Source organism: Aptenodytes forsteri, unplaced genomic scaffold (assembly GCF_000699145.1).
Source record: "Aptenodytes forsteri isolate BGI_AS27 unplaced genomic scaffold, ASM69914v1 Scaffold333, whole genome shotgun sequence".
Classification (NCBI taxonomy): domain Eukaryota; kingdom Metazoa; phylum Chordata; class Aves; order Sphenisciformes; family Spheniscidae; genus Aptenodytes; species Aptenodytes forsteri.
Window position 1 is genome coordinate 23,680 of NW_008794542.1, and position 17,574 is coordinate 41,253.

Here is a 17,574-nt window from a genome sequence, read left to right on the forward strand (position 1 = left end):
CAACGCTGAATACAGCAGGATAATCACCTCTTTAGACCGGCTGGTTACGCTGTGTTTGATGTACCCCAGACCACGGTTTGCGCTCTTGGCTGCCAGGGCACACTGCTGACTCGTATTGAGCCTGCTGTCGACCAGCACCCCCAGATCCCTTTCTGCAGGGCTGCTCTCCGGCCACTCCCCTCCCCATTTATACTTGTGCCTGGAGTTACTCATCCCAGGCACAGAATCCAGCACTTGCACTTGTTAAATTTCATGCCATTGATGATTGCCCAATGCTCCAATCTATCTAGATCCCTCTGCAAGGCCTCTTGTCCCTCAAGAGAGTCAACAGCACCTCCCAGTTTGGCATCATCAGCAAACTTGCTAATGGCGCATTCAACTCCTGCATCCAGATCGTTGATAAAAATATTGAGCAGAAGTGGCCCTAGGATTAAGCCCTGAAGAACACTGCTGGTGACCAGTCGCCAGCCACATGTAGCCCCATTCACTACAATTCACTACTTAATTTTTAGGTGTTAAAAATGCATGCCCTTAGGAAAGAAGAATAATGAAGACAAGGCAGGCTTTGGTTGCTTAATGAGGGCAATGGTTAAAACGTGCTCAAAGACTCAGTCTCTTTTCTACATTTGTGCTCCAGGATTTCTGGCTATCTTTGAGCAGGGTATTTCACTTTTGGCCTTAGTTTGCTGATCTGTGTATTGAAGCTCTGCTGCTTTACAGAAAAAGGTAATTTTCTGAGATCTAGTTTGATCACTATATGAAAGAAGTTTGAATTATTGTGATTATTATCTTTCTCCCACCGATCTAACTTTATTACTAGACGGTCAGAATAAGAGCACACTTTGTTTTCCCACACTCTAATGCACACATCCAAAATGTTACAGTGAAATTAGTGGAAATGTTGGCAATAAGGTAGTAATGATATCCTTAGGACTAAATATCTGGTTCTGGTAAATTACTACAGGTTTTGTTCTACCAAGTTTGTATACAATTTTTCAAACACAATGTGTTATAGCTACAACAGCCATGAGTAAAATTCATATTGAAAAAGTTCTACGTGAACTGTTTCATGCCAGTGTTTTTAATAAATCTCTTGAACAAGAAAGATGCAGAGATCATAGCGAGACAGTATTCTGCAGATACAGGTCTTTGGAAAAAGACCAATAATCAAATAAAAATGAAAAAGCAATACAATTTTCCTTTTACTGGGTATTACAGCAGTCTAACAGTCTAGCTGAAAATGATGAAAAGACACTATATATGTTGCTTAGAGTTTTCAAAAAGCATATATTAACTAATTAATGAACAAAAAAGTTTCTGGTGTAACTTCAGACTTATTTTGTCATAATCTCAAAGATTAGGTAAATTTGCTGGTTTTATCACATTTCCCTTGGGAAAGAGAAAGCACAATACACTTGTACTGGCATAACTTCATGTATTGAAAAAACATGAAAAATGGGGTCTGACCATGCCCACAATAATTGTGGGACCTCTGAAACATAGGCACACTTTCCATTGGTAATATTCAGTACATAAGAAATTATGAGTTGCACATCATGTTGTACAGCATGTTAAATAAATATTGATCTCTCTGTGAAAAACATCTTCAAAGTTTTCAATAATCAGATCTTAGGAGGCATTCACAAGATGTTTCATAGCAGGTTTGAATGTATATGGTCTATTGACATTGTGTTTTCAGATTATGGATTAAGTTAAGGACCAAGTTCCACCAGCAGTAAGTAGAAAAAAGAGAAGTTACTTTGAAATCTCAGAGTCATTCTGAGGCAGAGATCAAAGGTGTAAACACAGGCTCAGAAATATTTAGATCACAAAATGAAACAATAGAAAGCCATAAGTAGAGGCCAGATCTGCTTTCCATTCTTGGGCTTTAATCACAAATTTATTTTTCCATTCCTAGTGACTTAACTGCATTTCCAGAATAATGAAGGATTTGCAGGATCCAGTTCATCAGAAGAAAGCAAGCAGTATTTGGCTGACTACTCAAGACTTCCTTCTTTCATTAAACAAGATGAAAATACTCATATTGTTCTTTTAGGTTTTCAGTTAAATCCTCTCAGCTGGAGTCACTTTCAAAATGGGAACCATTTGAATTATTAATACCTTTTGTTCTTCTTCCTAAGTATTCTCCCCCATCACAAGCACCAGGAGATTAATTTTTATTTATTTATTTTTTAATTCAAGCTTTCGAAGTAGAGAGAAGCAGGTATTTCTCTACCTACATTTTCAAACACCAGCAAAAAAGAACTGACCCAAAAGACCATACCTTTCTATAAAGGATTTTGTCCAACTAAAGCTGGGCAAGGCATAGGTTATAATGTTCATTTGACAACACAGACTATGCAGGAAGAAAATTAATCTGAGAATTAACCCAAATCTGTTTTTTCATTACTTCTCTTGTTCAAGCCTCTATGACATATTCTAAACCCGCTATCAGAGCCTGAAGAGCAAAACTGAACCAAAATCTGCTAAAATTTCATCTATTCATTACATTAACAAACGCACTAATATAGCACTGTATAATGTCATGTATTTAAAGACTTTTTAAACCTTACATACATCAAGCTAAGAGGAGGATGACTCACGTTAGTGAGCAATCCAGTGTGCAGATATATAACATTAACTACTCTGAAATCAACCAGTTTATATTTACCATGGATTACGTAGCTACATGCCACCATTCAGTGCAGAGTATCTAATGGGCCATAAAATCTTCTCCTTAGTTTGTTTGTGTTCATTTGCAAGTGCAGCATAAGCAGTATACGCCGCTCACAAAGGGCCAGATAAGACATTGTCAAGTGACTCAGCCGAGACAATGCCACAAGTCACAGACTGAGCAGAACATCCCGGTTCCTCATCTGTAATCCTTCACCCAGCGTAACACAACTTGTGCCAATACATTTCATGCAAACCAGGATGGATGTAGTATTTATACTGTCAAGGAGGTAGACAGCTAGGAACTGATGAGAGATTTTTTAGTTAATCTTTCAAAATAGTTTATTTTGAATTTACCTATTATACCTAATCTGGACTTGGACTCATTCTTAACATATCTTAATAAAAGTATTGACTATTAATGTTGCCTTTTTCCTCAAAAAAACAAACTGTGAGGTAATATTTACCAAACCATTTAAAATGAACTCAAGAAATGCACATATTCTTTCCATCTTACATTGCAGACAAGAACACTTATGGAAACAAGAAAGTGGTTTTGACTAAACTTCACAAAGGGGAAGGTGTTCAATGCAGTTGTGAGGATATATTTGAGAACAGATTTTCAAGGAGACTGAAACGTGATTTCTTATTACTACAGGCTACCACAAATAATCACTCCTTTGTTATATTATACCACAACACTTATCATTTTTTTTTTCATTTTTGTAAACCTTTTTTGGTAAAAAGAAAGTGTTTTCAAAAAATCCTGAAAAATAGGTGTTATAGATTTTCAGAACTTTGATACAGTTCATTAACAGAATACTGTAAACTACCTAGAAAGCATAACAGAAATACCTAGAAGTACTGTACAGCTAAGATGACAGGGACAGTGCCTTAAAAATACACAAACATACCCACCCACAAGTGGGGAAACAAGTGAATGTGCATTGTCATAGATTTTTTATGTCAAAACCTAAAGCTAAATAAGTTTATTACAGCCAAAAGAAAAACTGAAGAGAATTAATGGTGATATTTTTTCCTGTTCTTATAAGAAAAGCCATATCCCCTGTATTATATAACACTGAGCAAAAAAATCTCTTGAGAAGCTTAGGAGAATAAACAAATTGCATTCTGTAAATATTTTTCAAAGGACTGCTATCTAACTTAATAAAACACATTGCTGATTTGGCATTAAAAAGCTCCTTTGACATTGCTTCACCAGTGTCCCCACAAAAATAGAATTTGAAGAGAGTCCTTGAACATCCACCATTTTAAAAAGGTTATAATAGAAATTAATAATGCTATAATCTCACTGATATCAAAGGTCAATTACTGGACTAAAAATTGATAACAGTAACATTTTGCATAGAAATCGGATTATTTTGAATTTCAGATTCCAGAAGCTCATTTGCAATATTAATTGCAAATTTATTACTTTTGAATAAGCTCCTTCAAACTCACCTATAGGCTAAAATTTGATGGATTCGGCACACACATATTGAATCAAACCTACTACAAGATTCCTGTTTTCACATAGTTTTAATGTAGTAGGAAAAAATAAAAACCCACAAAATCCACTTTCACCCAGATTAGTGTCTTCAAAATAGTCCTGGATAATTTTGCTTCTTGGGAAGCAGGAAGTTCTCTAGCTGTGATGAAATGTTACATTTTAGAAGCTCTTTTGAACCCGTTCATTTGGGATTCAGGGGCTCACATTCCCAAGCCTGAAAGGTAGCCCCATTTACCTCCGTGAAGCAGATGACAGCCATTTATACTTTTAATGGTATATGGAAAAATTAATGCTAATTCTCTGTGATTAAATCAAAACGGAGCACAGCATGTTGGTTTCAGCGGGTGACAGAATCGCTCACAGCTTAAAGCAGGTCCGCTCTGATGTTTGAAAAAAAGATAAAAACTTCGCAAGAAGCTTTTCACCTGCTAATACGACTTCAAATATGCTTTTGAATCTCTCTGCTCTGAGGTTACTCAGATTTCTTTTGCTTCAGTCCCTTCTGCAGCTACTTCTATGTTTACTCGTTCAGTTAATGAGGGGTTACATACCACCAAATCACATCTAATATGCTAACGGGGAGCTGAAATCATACAGCCAACTGTGCCTCAGGAAAAAAAAACCAGCAAAGATGCTGAGAAAAAGAAAGGCCCTTGACAATTCACATACAAAGTGAAGAGTTTCATCTGAGAAAAAACAGGGAGATTTTTCTTAAAAAACATCATGCAAGGAAGGAAAAGGTTAGGAAACACCATTAAGGCCCAGAAGTAGAAACTAAAGTGGGTGCAATTCCTCCTCTGATGCACACCTTGCTGAGAGAAAATTTTTCTTTCGTTTTTAATTCAAGTCATAAATCTCCCTGGAAAAATTTAAAACAGTGACTTAATCACCCAATGAAAACATCAGACACGACCAACGGAAACCTACCGAGACTATGGAGTAGCAGAAGAACTCAGACAATTTATTTGTTATTTGTAAATTCTACCTGATCTGCATTGCAAGAACTAAGACACACTCAAAGACAACAGTGGTTAGTGAAACCACTACCAAAATAATTTACATACACATTTTCTACACTGGGCGGGGGGCGGAATCTGTCATCCAAGAGACGCTGTCATAGCAGAAATAAGATGATAACTACTAGTGGTGCAAAAATACTTAATTTTATTATATGTATCTGATGATTACTTCATACTTAATCATATTTGAAAGATATCTACAAATGTAATTTCTCATGAACATTTGTACTTTCCCAATGGAACTGAAAATTACTACAATATCTATCTCCAGAGAATAATTAAAATTTTAACTCTAACTTGTTTTAGAAGTAGTCACTTTTAGTCTAAGAATGAGCAATTCATTAAATTTCTCATGAACGTTTGTTCTTTCCCAATGGAACTGAAAATTACTACAATATCTATCTCCAGAGAATAATTAAAATTTTAACTCTAACTTGTTTTAGAAGTAGTCACTTTTAGTCTAAGAATGAGCAATTCATACATGCTCATTTTGTTACATTAAGGGATGAGTAATGGTATCTTAGGATAGAGCTGGGAAATCACATCTTTTGTGAAGATTACAACAACAAGAATTGCAAATGTTTCCTCCAATAGTTCAGTTATTAAATAATTTGGTACCACCCAAGAGTAAGTTTCCACTTCTAAGAATTATATTGTCTTAGCAATATAAACTTTTAGTTCTGATATCCCTGAATTCTTAAGCATTGTGTATCTTGAACAACAAGCATGGGATTGCTTTCTGCATAGACATGCAAACTCTCATTTTGTGACCTGCTCATCAATGAAACCAATTGATAGTTTTCTGCTCCAGTTTGTAACTCTCATATTTACCAGTAAGATGTAACTGGTGAATCAACACATAAATGTCCGTCAAGAGCCTCCATTATACCTATACTTGCAATACAAGTTTTTCACGTTAGTAGCATTTATTCCTGCATTGGTTTTCCTTCACCAAGATTAAGGGCAAGTGCAGGGATGTCTTGCTGAAAAGCCAAGCCAAACTATCTAATGATCAAAATGTAAAATTCATTTTGTGAAAGTACATTATACACCTCTGTGTTCAATACTCATTCATAAATAAAACAGCCTTAGTTTGAGTTACCTTAATGGAGTGCATCAAAACTTAATTTCTTCAAGGCAATTGCTGTGTTCGCTACATATCCAGCTACTGAACCCTTCCACTGGATTGTGAACTGAAAGAATTCCTTCAAAACAAAAAAGTAAATAACATAGTGACAGGGAGGGCTATAAGATAATATTTTTTGAAAGTTCAAGGTGGTTCTCTGAAATGGTCCCAAGAAAAAAAAAAACACTGCAGGTCAATTTATGGTCACCCTATCTGTGAGGTGGTCAGTTTTCTGCACGTAAGCATGCCAAATAAATTAAAAACACATTCAAAGTGGACACAAAGGATATATTTTATTAAAAATCATTTTTTCCTGTCTTTAAGAATTATGACTAGTGTTCAGAAAGTTTTTAAACCTGCAGTCCATGCTTTGACCTTAGAAACTGTCCCCTGTTAACATGCACTCCTTGTTGAACATTATTGGTCCCCTTTAAAGGTGCAGCCGCAGGAGCCCCAGCAGGACAGGGGAGCGTCACCCACCTGAGTCCACTCCTGCCAACCACCAAAGTCTTTTGCCCAGGTATGGGTGTGAAACCAGCATCCTGCAGAGCTCTGCACATATGGCACAGCACACCTAAGGATTCCCAATTTAACAAGATTAAATAGCCCAAACACATGAACTAATTAGGGTGATATTAATGGCACATAGCCAGGGCCCTGAGTGCATTACTAGGCTTTGATGGCCTTTAACAGCCTCACCTAGGATCTCCTGCCCACTTCCTCTGTCCATGGGCCCAGGGGCTCCTGTTCAGCTCAGGCCTGGGCACCTTGCCTGAGCTATGTCACGGTTGTACCCATTTCTGGCCCCGTTTCCTTGCTGAACCTTGAACCTGTGTTAGAAGTATCCACGGCTGTCTCCCCTCTGTTCCTGACTGGACTTTCTGGATTGACCTGCCAGACCTGACTTGTTACATCACCTTCTCTGATGACATCTGGATGGTTGACAGTGACTCTTTTTATCAGCACCCTTGCCCTGCTCAGCCCCCATGGGACCACGCCCTGGTCTGTGGCACTGCCTGGGCTGGGAACAGCATCAGCTCCTCACTTATCTCCTTTCACGCTCTGGTCTGTGAGGGCACTGCCTGGGCTGTGAACAGCATCAGCTCCTCACTTATCTCCTTTATGGAAGCAGCCCCTCCCTTTTGAACCCCAAAGCTTGTTTGATCTTCCTTTTCCTCTCCATACTTCCACAACTGCTTCCCCACAATTCTAGAAAAAAAAAAAAAAAGAAAAAAAAAAAAAACACACCGGCCGCACCCCTCTCAAAGCTCTCTGACAAGCCAGTAGGCTCATGTCTGCAAAATCAGACGACAGAGACTGAAAAACTTAAGAAAAGGCCATTAATGAAAAGTAGTGCAAAGACAATGCTTCCTACAGTCATGAAGCAGTTAAGTGAACGTTTTTTTCTGTAAGGAATATGAGATATGGGGATATACCCTGAAAATATGCAGGAAAAAAAGGGAGGCTTAAAAGCACGTGCCTAGTTTCTTGCTGTTATGATACAGAAGTGAGACATAGGAGCATTAATCATACATCAAATCTCTTTATACTGTGATTTTAGGCCACAAAAAATTTACACCTGCATGGTCAGGATCATTAACTGCCCTCAGGAGATGCTAGCACACTTTGAACAAAACAAATTCCCCAAGGAAAACCCAAACCACTCCACGTCAAATCCATCTTATTTATAAATAGATGGCTGCCAGATAGCACAGTCCTTTCCTCTCTTCGGTTCACTGATATTCTCCGCCACCCACAGCCCACTCTCTTTCTGGTCTCCTAAACAGATGAAGCTGGTTCTGCCTATTCCTGCACTCGTACACAGCTCTCTGACTCACACTCGGAGTCAAACCAAAGCACATTAATGGCTGCATACACTCAGGTTGCAGGAAGACACATTCACATGCTTCTAAATATGTACCATGTCGCCCAAGAGAAGGAAATAGGTATTGAATATGGTTTCCACACAGTCTCTCTCCACACTAGGCTTTCAGCTATGAAAGATCCCTCAATGCCATGGGTGGTATAAAGACAGTGGGGCCGTTAAGAACAACTCTGATCTAGCTGAAGAAACATCTGCTTTCTCCTAGCAGAGAAAGCATAGATAACAGCAAGAGGTAATGGTAATTGTTGGAGGTCAACTTCTACTACAGAATTAATGGTAGTTTCCAGTGCTGTTGATCTTAAAAGACCAAAAAGTGGCTGTTGGTATATTAACTGCCAAACTGGTGCAAGCATCAGATGAAACTTCACAAGAGCAGATGCGTTTTGTTACTTTCCTACAGCCACAGATAAAATAATCTTCTAAACTAATACAAGAGAATTAATTAATGATGGAATTAATTTTGCCCAGTGAAAAGCAGAATCTTCTCTCACATTTACAGCATAAATCTATTTAAGTTTAATCAGAACTTTCAAATTTAATTGTTATGAAACTAGACACCAAGAATGACGTTGGCTGTTGTGAAGAATGAGGATATATGTGTTCCTGCTTTGTACTAGCAAAATGAGTCTAGATTCTATCAGAAGTTTGCATGTCAAGTTGTGCAAATATTAAGAAACAAAACATATTCTCAGAAGCTGCATTTGATACTTCTGCTAAAAATCACAGGATAATTAAGGTTGGAAGGGACCTCAGAAAGCGTCTAGTCCAATATCCTGCTTGAAGCTGGGCCAGCTATGAGATCAGGCCAGGGTGCTTGGGGATTGACCCACTCACCTTGTGAAAACCTCCAGGGATGGAGGCTGCACCTCTCTGGGCAGCCAGTCCCACTGCTTGACTGTCTTTGTAAGAAGTCAGAACCTCTCATTTCAATTTGTGACCATTAGCTCTTGTCCTTCTGCCACGGAGCCCTGTGAAGAGGCTGGCTGTCTTCTCCATGACCTCCTTTTAGCTGCTGGGGTGCTGCTGTTAGGTCCCCCTGAAGCTGTCTCTTTTCCAGTCTGAAGAAGCTCAGCTCCCTCAGCCGCTCCTCAGTGGGCACATGCTCCAGGCCCCCAGTAACTCAAAGGCCTCCACTGAACTTGCTTCTGTTTATCAGTACTTTGTATTAGAGGACCCAAAACTGGATGCAGCACTCTAGATGCAGTCTAATGAGAGTAATAATCACTTTCCTCAATCTGCTGGCTGTGATCCTTCCTGTTAATACAGCCTGGGATGCTCCTAGCCCATGGAGCATCCATGCCAGGCAACATGGATAAATAAATAAACACTTATCACAAAATATTAAAGTGAATTACAAAAGCAAAGAAGTTCTTTTCAATGCATGTAAAGATGACTCTCTAATTGCCACTCCCCCAAATCATCAATAGTTGACAAAAATTAAATCAATGTTATAAAATGAAAACAACTATAGGAAAGTAAATATTTTCATTTGTTAAAGGCACATTACCTAAATGTAATGTTGTTGTTCTAACTTGTTTTGAACAGTGTTTGCCATCCAGCAGGGAAAAAAGGAGGAATGGAAGCTCTCCTATTCACTACCTTCAAAGGTTCTGTCCAGCAGGGAAAAGGAGGAATGGAAGCTCTCCTATTCACTACCTTCAAAGGTTCTGTTGGTACCTCATAGAGTCTTGCTTGTTGCCTCTCTAGTTTAATAAAAATAAGATTTAAGAAAAAGACTGTTTTTTCCACAGTTATTTTCACAATCTTAGTCCCTTCTCTGCACTCAAAGTACTCTATGCCTACCAATTTTTAACACAAGAATCTGCTTTTCTCCAGTAGTATATCTTCTGTCTGCTCTTGCTTTTAGTTTATTGACTCTTCTCAGAATTCCCCGAACAGTATGTTGAGGACCTATGGTCTTGGACTGGTAGCTTCCTGTTCCACTTTTTTTTTTTTCCTATAAACTTCCACATTATTTTTATATAGCCTGCTTAACACTATATTGCTTATCTATTAATTGCAGGATGTGTGAGTGCATACGCACATTTCTAACCAGTGATGCAGAAGCACTGTTTTTTCTATTGCTAAGCAAAAAGTAAGAGTACAGTGCATGATAATTTACTTTGTATTAGGTTCCTCAAAAAACATGTGCCTTCAGAGAAATAACCAAGTCTACTTTTAGACTGCACATGGGTTTCTGCCTTGATTGTCTGCTGGGGAGAAAAAAAAAAATACTCCAAGCATCTTAGTTGTGTTGTTCTGCTCTTTTAATTCTTAGTGCATTCCTAATGTCATGCGAATAAGAAAAATGGACACAGATTCTATTAAACTGATGAATTGCATAAATGAATCAAGTCCTTTATTGAGATACGTAGATTCATTGATTTTCACCGTGTTATCCAAGAGAAGATTGTGGCTCAGTCTTTTCCTCTTTCTTATCTTTTCTGATGAATACATAGCAAAACAGAGACAAGCATGGGGTACAGACTCAAATTCAAAAGTATCATTTGATTTTGTAAGTAGCTCAGCTGGTCATAGTTTTAGAAGCTATAAATAACACCATAAAAAGATCAAATCTATAGATCCCAAAAGGTCATTTACATGTGAGCATTACTCATACAATGGGACACTCACGCTCTATTTAAGTGGCTTTTTTCCCCCTTAAGTCTGCAAGAGATATGATCCAAGACTGCAATTAAGACAAAAAAAGAAACAAAACCAAAAACATTTTATATTTAAACATTACAACATCTTAATGCAATTCCTTCAAATTTTGAGCTAAGAATAAAATTACAGAAGTTAAGACAAATACATTATATAAAAATTCTTTTCATCTTGCAATGGCTGAAGAGTTTTTAAATAGCAGTATCAAATAACTGCATTCCTCGCTTACTTGTCTTCTTATATTGACAGTAAAAATAGACATTTTCTTACTCAAAAGATCTTCCAAAGGACGTAACAATAGTAATATTTCACAATCACTGTTTCAGAACATACTCCAGTACTTTCAGTCAGATCCACAGAATATTGCCAATAGTATCTGTTTATTATTTGTAAAATCCTGTTCTTAACTCTACTACAAAAAAGTGAGCTTCCCCTTAATACCAGAAAACTTTTACCACTTACCAGCTTAGAAAAGAATGTAGCTGATGCTGCAGCTTTATCATTTATCTGAAGTGCTGAATTAACTGTACAGTAAATAAATAGTAAGAAATACTTCATTCAGTAAAAGTTGGTCCCAACTGACTCAAACCCAACAGTACACTGAAAAATGAATTTAAGTACAATCTTAGCTTTTAAACATACAAAGAATCTCCAATTTCTTTATCAATTTATTTTAGCTAAAGCTAAGGTTCCACTTAAGTGTGTTGTTGGATCAGGAACAGATTATTTAGAAGACTTCAGCATTAGACTCCAAGCTTCCTAGTATTCACAAGCCCATGCATATGTCTAAAATTGTGTGTTCTTTATTCAGATGTAAAACTGGAAGGAGTTCATGATCAAACACTAAAATATGCTTATTTTTTGAGGTTTGATCTTGTGTATAAAAAGAACAAGAAAAAGAACCTACGGCAGCGGGGGGTGTGTGGGGGAAGCACGGGGGAAGCACTTCATGTATTGAGTTTGGAATGGAGGGGGTTGGTTTGTGTTGTTTTGTCCAAAGTCTCAGTGAACTGCAAACTGGTTAAACCCTCAAGCGACAAACTACTGACAAACTTCTCTATCCAAATAACACTGCAGGAAATAAGCTGTAGAAAAATCATTGACTTATATGATTGGTTCTTATAATGTGGCACAACAAATCACTACCATCTCCTGTAAGATCCAGACTCCTTGAAAAAAAGGTCCAGATCAAAAAATCATCTCTGTAGCTGCCAAAGTTTTGACTTTCTTTGCCACCACAGTTCACTCTAAGGGTAGATTCATAATGATCAAGGTGAAGGATCATTATTTTACAAAGGAGTTAACTGCATGAAACTTCACTCTTCTCAGATTTCCTTCATTTCTAGAGCTAAAATAACACTAAAAAGACAGCTAATCATGCTTCCCTTTTCTACTTTATACATGAGAAAATGGAGGGAAAAATGAAGAGACCTTCTGATCTTCAGGTACGCAGACAACGGTCCCAGTGGACATGCCTACAGACTGAAATCTGTTACTAGCTAGTCTTATATAAACTTGAACTTAAGTTTTGCAAACTATCAGACCACTAATTTTTTTGCAAACAAATATGTCCTGAACCTCAGATATTAATTTTGACTGTCTTTAAAAAAAAAAAAAAAAATCATCTTACTGTGTGAAGTTTATTAATATTAAAAATTAGATTGAATCCCTCTCTTCAAGCATCATTGCTTTATTATATCAGTGTTCAGAGAAACCAAGTTTAGAGAGCCGTAATAGCAGCCTGGGTGGCATCACACTACAGCATGCGGGCTGCTGGAGCAGCAGCGAAGGTATTGGATACAATCTAGCTACAGATTTTTATCCCACAAATATCATCATCACTGTTTAAACTCCCTTCCATGGCTTCAAGGAAGTAGCATGTGGCACCATTAGAATGATGGCTACCAACATTTCCCATGGTACAACTCTTTCTTTTCATCATTGTTAGATTAGCTTTTTTCCCAAATTAACAATGACATGCACAAAGAAATAATTGAGTTGTTTGAGCCAGGAGGCTTTTTTTTTAATCCCATTAATTATCACATTTGTACACAGGCAGACAACCACTAAAGATCAACTTTATCTAAAATAAAATCATTCAGTATTACTGTATATACTCTTTACTTTTGAAAACCAGAGAATGGTATGCCTAAAGTAATGGAAAATTTCAGAGTATTCAGCAAAGCATTTCTTCTAAGAGAAATGATGTTCAAAAAAAAAAAAAAAGCAAAGAGATCATCAGAATGGGAGTCCTGGGTTCTCCATCAAGGAGGATTGCTCAGGGAGCTAAATACCACTTTCATACTGTTAAATCCCCTAGTGTCAAAAGATTTAAAGCTAGTTACAAAAAGATTGACTGTAACTTTCACAGAAATACAGCACTAAAAGTCAGCATGGTTCATTATTACCGCACATTCAACAAACCTTTTAATGAATTGCTGAAACTCCTCCTTAAAGTTTTGGGATTTTTTTTTTTTCCTATTGCTGCTCCTATTGGAAAATTGTCTCGGATCTTCATCAATTTCCGGCATGAGCTGACTCACAGAGAGTTTAACCTATTACTTGTGCCAACTTAATCATTTACCTTAGATACAATTTTTTTCTGCCTCTTGATCATCTCATTCCTGGTTTCTGTTTTGCTGTGCTAAATGAGTCAGCTTCTTTCACCTTCCTCCTGTAAGAGAGGTCCTCCATCTCCCTGGCTGTCCGAGTACATTCATTACACCTTTGCCACTTTGAATTCATCTCTCAACTGCTAACCTGATGAGCAGAGTGTCATAAGCCAAAAAGTGCTGTCACAGGCTCCGATCCCTGTACAAAACATGCCAAATTACCCAACAGTCACTGCCCCAGGTCTAGCGGGGCAGGAGTTATGTCCATCAGTCTTATAAATTCAGCAGGAATACCAATCCTTCAAAGCCTTCCTCATCCCTCACCTCAGCCACTCGCTTTAAGACTCACCACTGCAACGGCTCAGCCTCTGAGGGGAGCAGGCACAAGGCTTGCATGGCCCTGGAGTGGAAGAGAAGCTGCAGTAACGCGTATAAGCCCGCGTGCCGGGGTGCACATCAGGCGCCGGGGTGCACATCAGGCGCCGGGGCCTCCTTGTCTCAGGACGGCAGGGAGAGGAGCAGCCGTGCTCCGTGTGCCAGCGCTTGCTGCTGCGTGACCACCCACACCGCAGCTACACTGGCCATGCCATCATGCACTTCAGTCAAATTCACCTCAATTTGAGTACTAAGTGTAAAACCAAACAAAAATAATAAACTCAAATTGAGGTGAATTTGACTAAGTGTAAAACCAAACAAAAATAATAAAGTGCCTAATGGTGCTTTTCAGCTTTTGCAAAATATACTTTCTAATAGAGCTTGTGGTGCTACATTTTTTAAACTAGGGTGGACCCTCTCTCTCTCTCCTCGGTTTCTATTGTTGCAGCTTAAGATATTCAGCTAACAGGGAGAGACCTGCATTGAAACCCCTCCTGTACTCAAGGCAAAGCAAGAATCATTTTTAGAGCACTCAACACACTGACAGATACAAATTTTTAGGCTGCTTGGTTGGTGTTCGTCTGTCTTTCTGCACTTAAAAAGAATAATTAAAAATCCAAGGTACACAATCCCCCTCAAAATTTATTAGGCCAGAGAAAAAGAAAGTGTGAGCATAAATTCGTAGGCACTAAATTGCTAAAATATCATGTCGTTCTGGATTGGATGTGAAACTCCAACTTCTGTCCTGGGCTGTGAACAATGCTAATTTCAAGAAAAAACACATTTTGGACACCGTTAAAGAAAATTAAAATGATTTTGAGGTGCCTGATTGCCAGACACATACACAGACTGGCAAATACAATAGAAAGCTGTATAGAACTAAAATGTTTTTGCCTTGTCAATCCAATATTTCAGTGTTTTTGAGTATGACTGTAATAGGCAGGATACTACAGATGATAGTGAGCAGATGTATTTCCTATTCATGGCGAGAACAGATGGAGCCTCAGTAATCCTCAGCAGATCTTACTGAACTATGTTTTGGAATAACATCAAAACTGTAATACACAATATTTCATTGATGGAAAAAGCCTCAGTTACTGGCAAAAACAAAAGGACAAGCCACAAAAAAAGCCAGAAGCCAGTGTTAGAAGAACTTATTTTTCTGTAGCAATTTATCCCAGCGAGGTTTAAAATTTTATTGAAATAACTTTTTTTTTTTAATGAACACAGATATTTGAATTGGAGGTTTTGTTCCTTGGACATTTTATGTTACAGCAGTAAAACAGCAGGGCAAGCAACTAATGACATTTAAAGCATGTTACTATTTTTAAACTGCTGGTTAACCTAAGCAGAGGATAATCACCTTTGTTTGGTATTTGTAGGTTTATGCATTTCAGCTTCTGTCATTTACTAGTGACATCAGCAAAGAATTTTTTTCAAGCAGCTTAGATGTAACGTACAACACACAGTTACCCTATATAAAAAGCAGTTCAGGGAATGAAATGCAATCCAGTCTATCTGAACTCTTCTGACTCCCTTCTTGTTCTTAGCACAAGGAAGTTTGCCAAGAGGCATGACGGGACACATCTGCTTTTTTTTTTTTTGTAGGAACCACCTACTCCCAGCAGTTTCATCTCCTCCATAAAACAGCAATTTAATGAGCTATAGAAAGGAGAAACCACTTCTGCCGTCAAATCGTCTATACGAGTGCACCAGGTTGCCAACTTACCATCTGGCCCAGTGCAAGTTCTGTTTTCCAGGCAAGAGAAACATACAGCCTATGTGTGGCGTTTAGACAGAGCCTAGCTAAATAAATTAGCATTCTGCGAATGCATAACAGCAAACCTTCAAAGCAGAGCTTATTGACTGTGTCTGATTACATGTTCCTAAGAGCCTTGTTACAGTCAATAAAAGGCATGTGAAGAATGAAGACGGTGTTAGGAGAAGAATATATTTCCACAGAGAGAAATTTATAAATTATGGTCACTACAATTTCAACATAACATTTATGGCGATCTTTAAAGATAATCTAGGATATCACTTCCCTACATAGCTACAAGTCTGAAGGTAAACACTTATCCTAGATGAAGTATTTAAACAAACCCTGCTTCTTTTCAAGTTTTCTATTTTGTGAACCTACATAGGATAAACAGCACGTATTTTAAAAAATGTAATTAGAAGAACCCTTGTCATTTCTGGCTGTTGTTCTCTAACTGTTCCTGTTGCAGCAGATTAAATAACAGATATGGCTTGTCTATGTAAAACAGCTTACTGAAGTAACAAGGTCCTTAGAAAAAGCTAAAACGTAGAATCTTGAAAGGAGATATTGCTAGATAAACATAAAGAAGAAACCTGTTCTTTAACTAATAGAATAGAATACATATTTCAAGATTCTGCACTCAGAGGAGTTCATGATTAGGTTTTTCATCTACACTATAAACTTGTCTATCACTTCACAGGCATACAGCAGTACAGTCCAAGACGGTATTCCTTAGAGCTGAAAATTTTGGAAATCCAAAGCCAGAGTGACTGTAAAAGCTACCCATCTCGTTTTACTCTTTACCAAAAGTATTGGAGAGGCATATACTGACAGAATGTCATCTATTTGCCCAAGGTTTTTCCTCAGTCCTTTACTTTATTCCTACTCCAAGACTAAAAGATCTAAAGCTTGAACATGTCTTACCCTATCAAACTATCCTAGACAACTTAGAACCCTTTCTTTAAAGTTGAGCAGGATTTGCTACCCCCAGTGCTGCATCCCCTTCAAGAAAACCTCTCCCTTTTGTTCACTAGCAATCATAACTACATAGATACTATGAATCTTCATCCAATGCACTTCCCAAGTCTTCCTCCACTCCTCTATTTCGCTCGCATCCTGTTACTGGGTTTTGAGAAAACTGATTTAGTAGTAACAAGTAAGTTTAACAGCAAGAAACTGTTGTAAGCATAGGCATTGTTGGTTGTAACCCAGTTAATACTTCCCATTTTATCACGCAATAGTTTAAATGGATTTTGTAATTTTCAGAGTTCCCTGCCTGTTTGAATGCATAGAAACCTTTTTACCATTAGCCTTGGGTTGCACTAAATAACTTTTTATTAACGCATAAAGCATGATAATTCCTTGAAAAGCTTGAGTACTAACAGACTTTTCCTTTCGAGTCTTAAAGCAACTTCAAGAATGGGAATAAGCTGATAGAAAAAAGTGTTATCTGGCTATTTAAGAAAATATTAGGCTCTGAAGTTTAGATGCAAATTCTGTTACAAGATGCTTACTAGTTGCTTCATGATATGTTCTAGCTTGATTTATCTTAAAAGGATGTGAACAAACACCACCACCAAATCAGGGATACACGTGGTATTCAGAATTATGGCCATTTCTAGAAAGATTCTTTATGTACAGTGAGATGAGCTTTTTTTGTCCTGCAGTAGCAGTTAAAACATAAGCTAAGAACTGAGCATTTAAAGTAAACAATACTTGCAGGAACTTACACGGACTTTCAGACTACTGGACTAATCTAAGTAGCAACTAATAGCTACAGTTAGCAATAGTTGCTGTAACAACTGTCCGCAGAAGCATGAAAAATATAGTTCCATAGGAATTTATTCAGAAAGTAGAAAGTATATTTTGGTTTGCCACTGCCTTCATTATTGTAAGACAACACAGCTTAACAATTATTACTCTCCAATGGCTTTTCAACAATCTTTGTGAA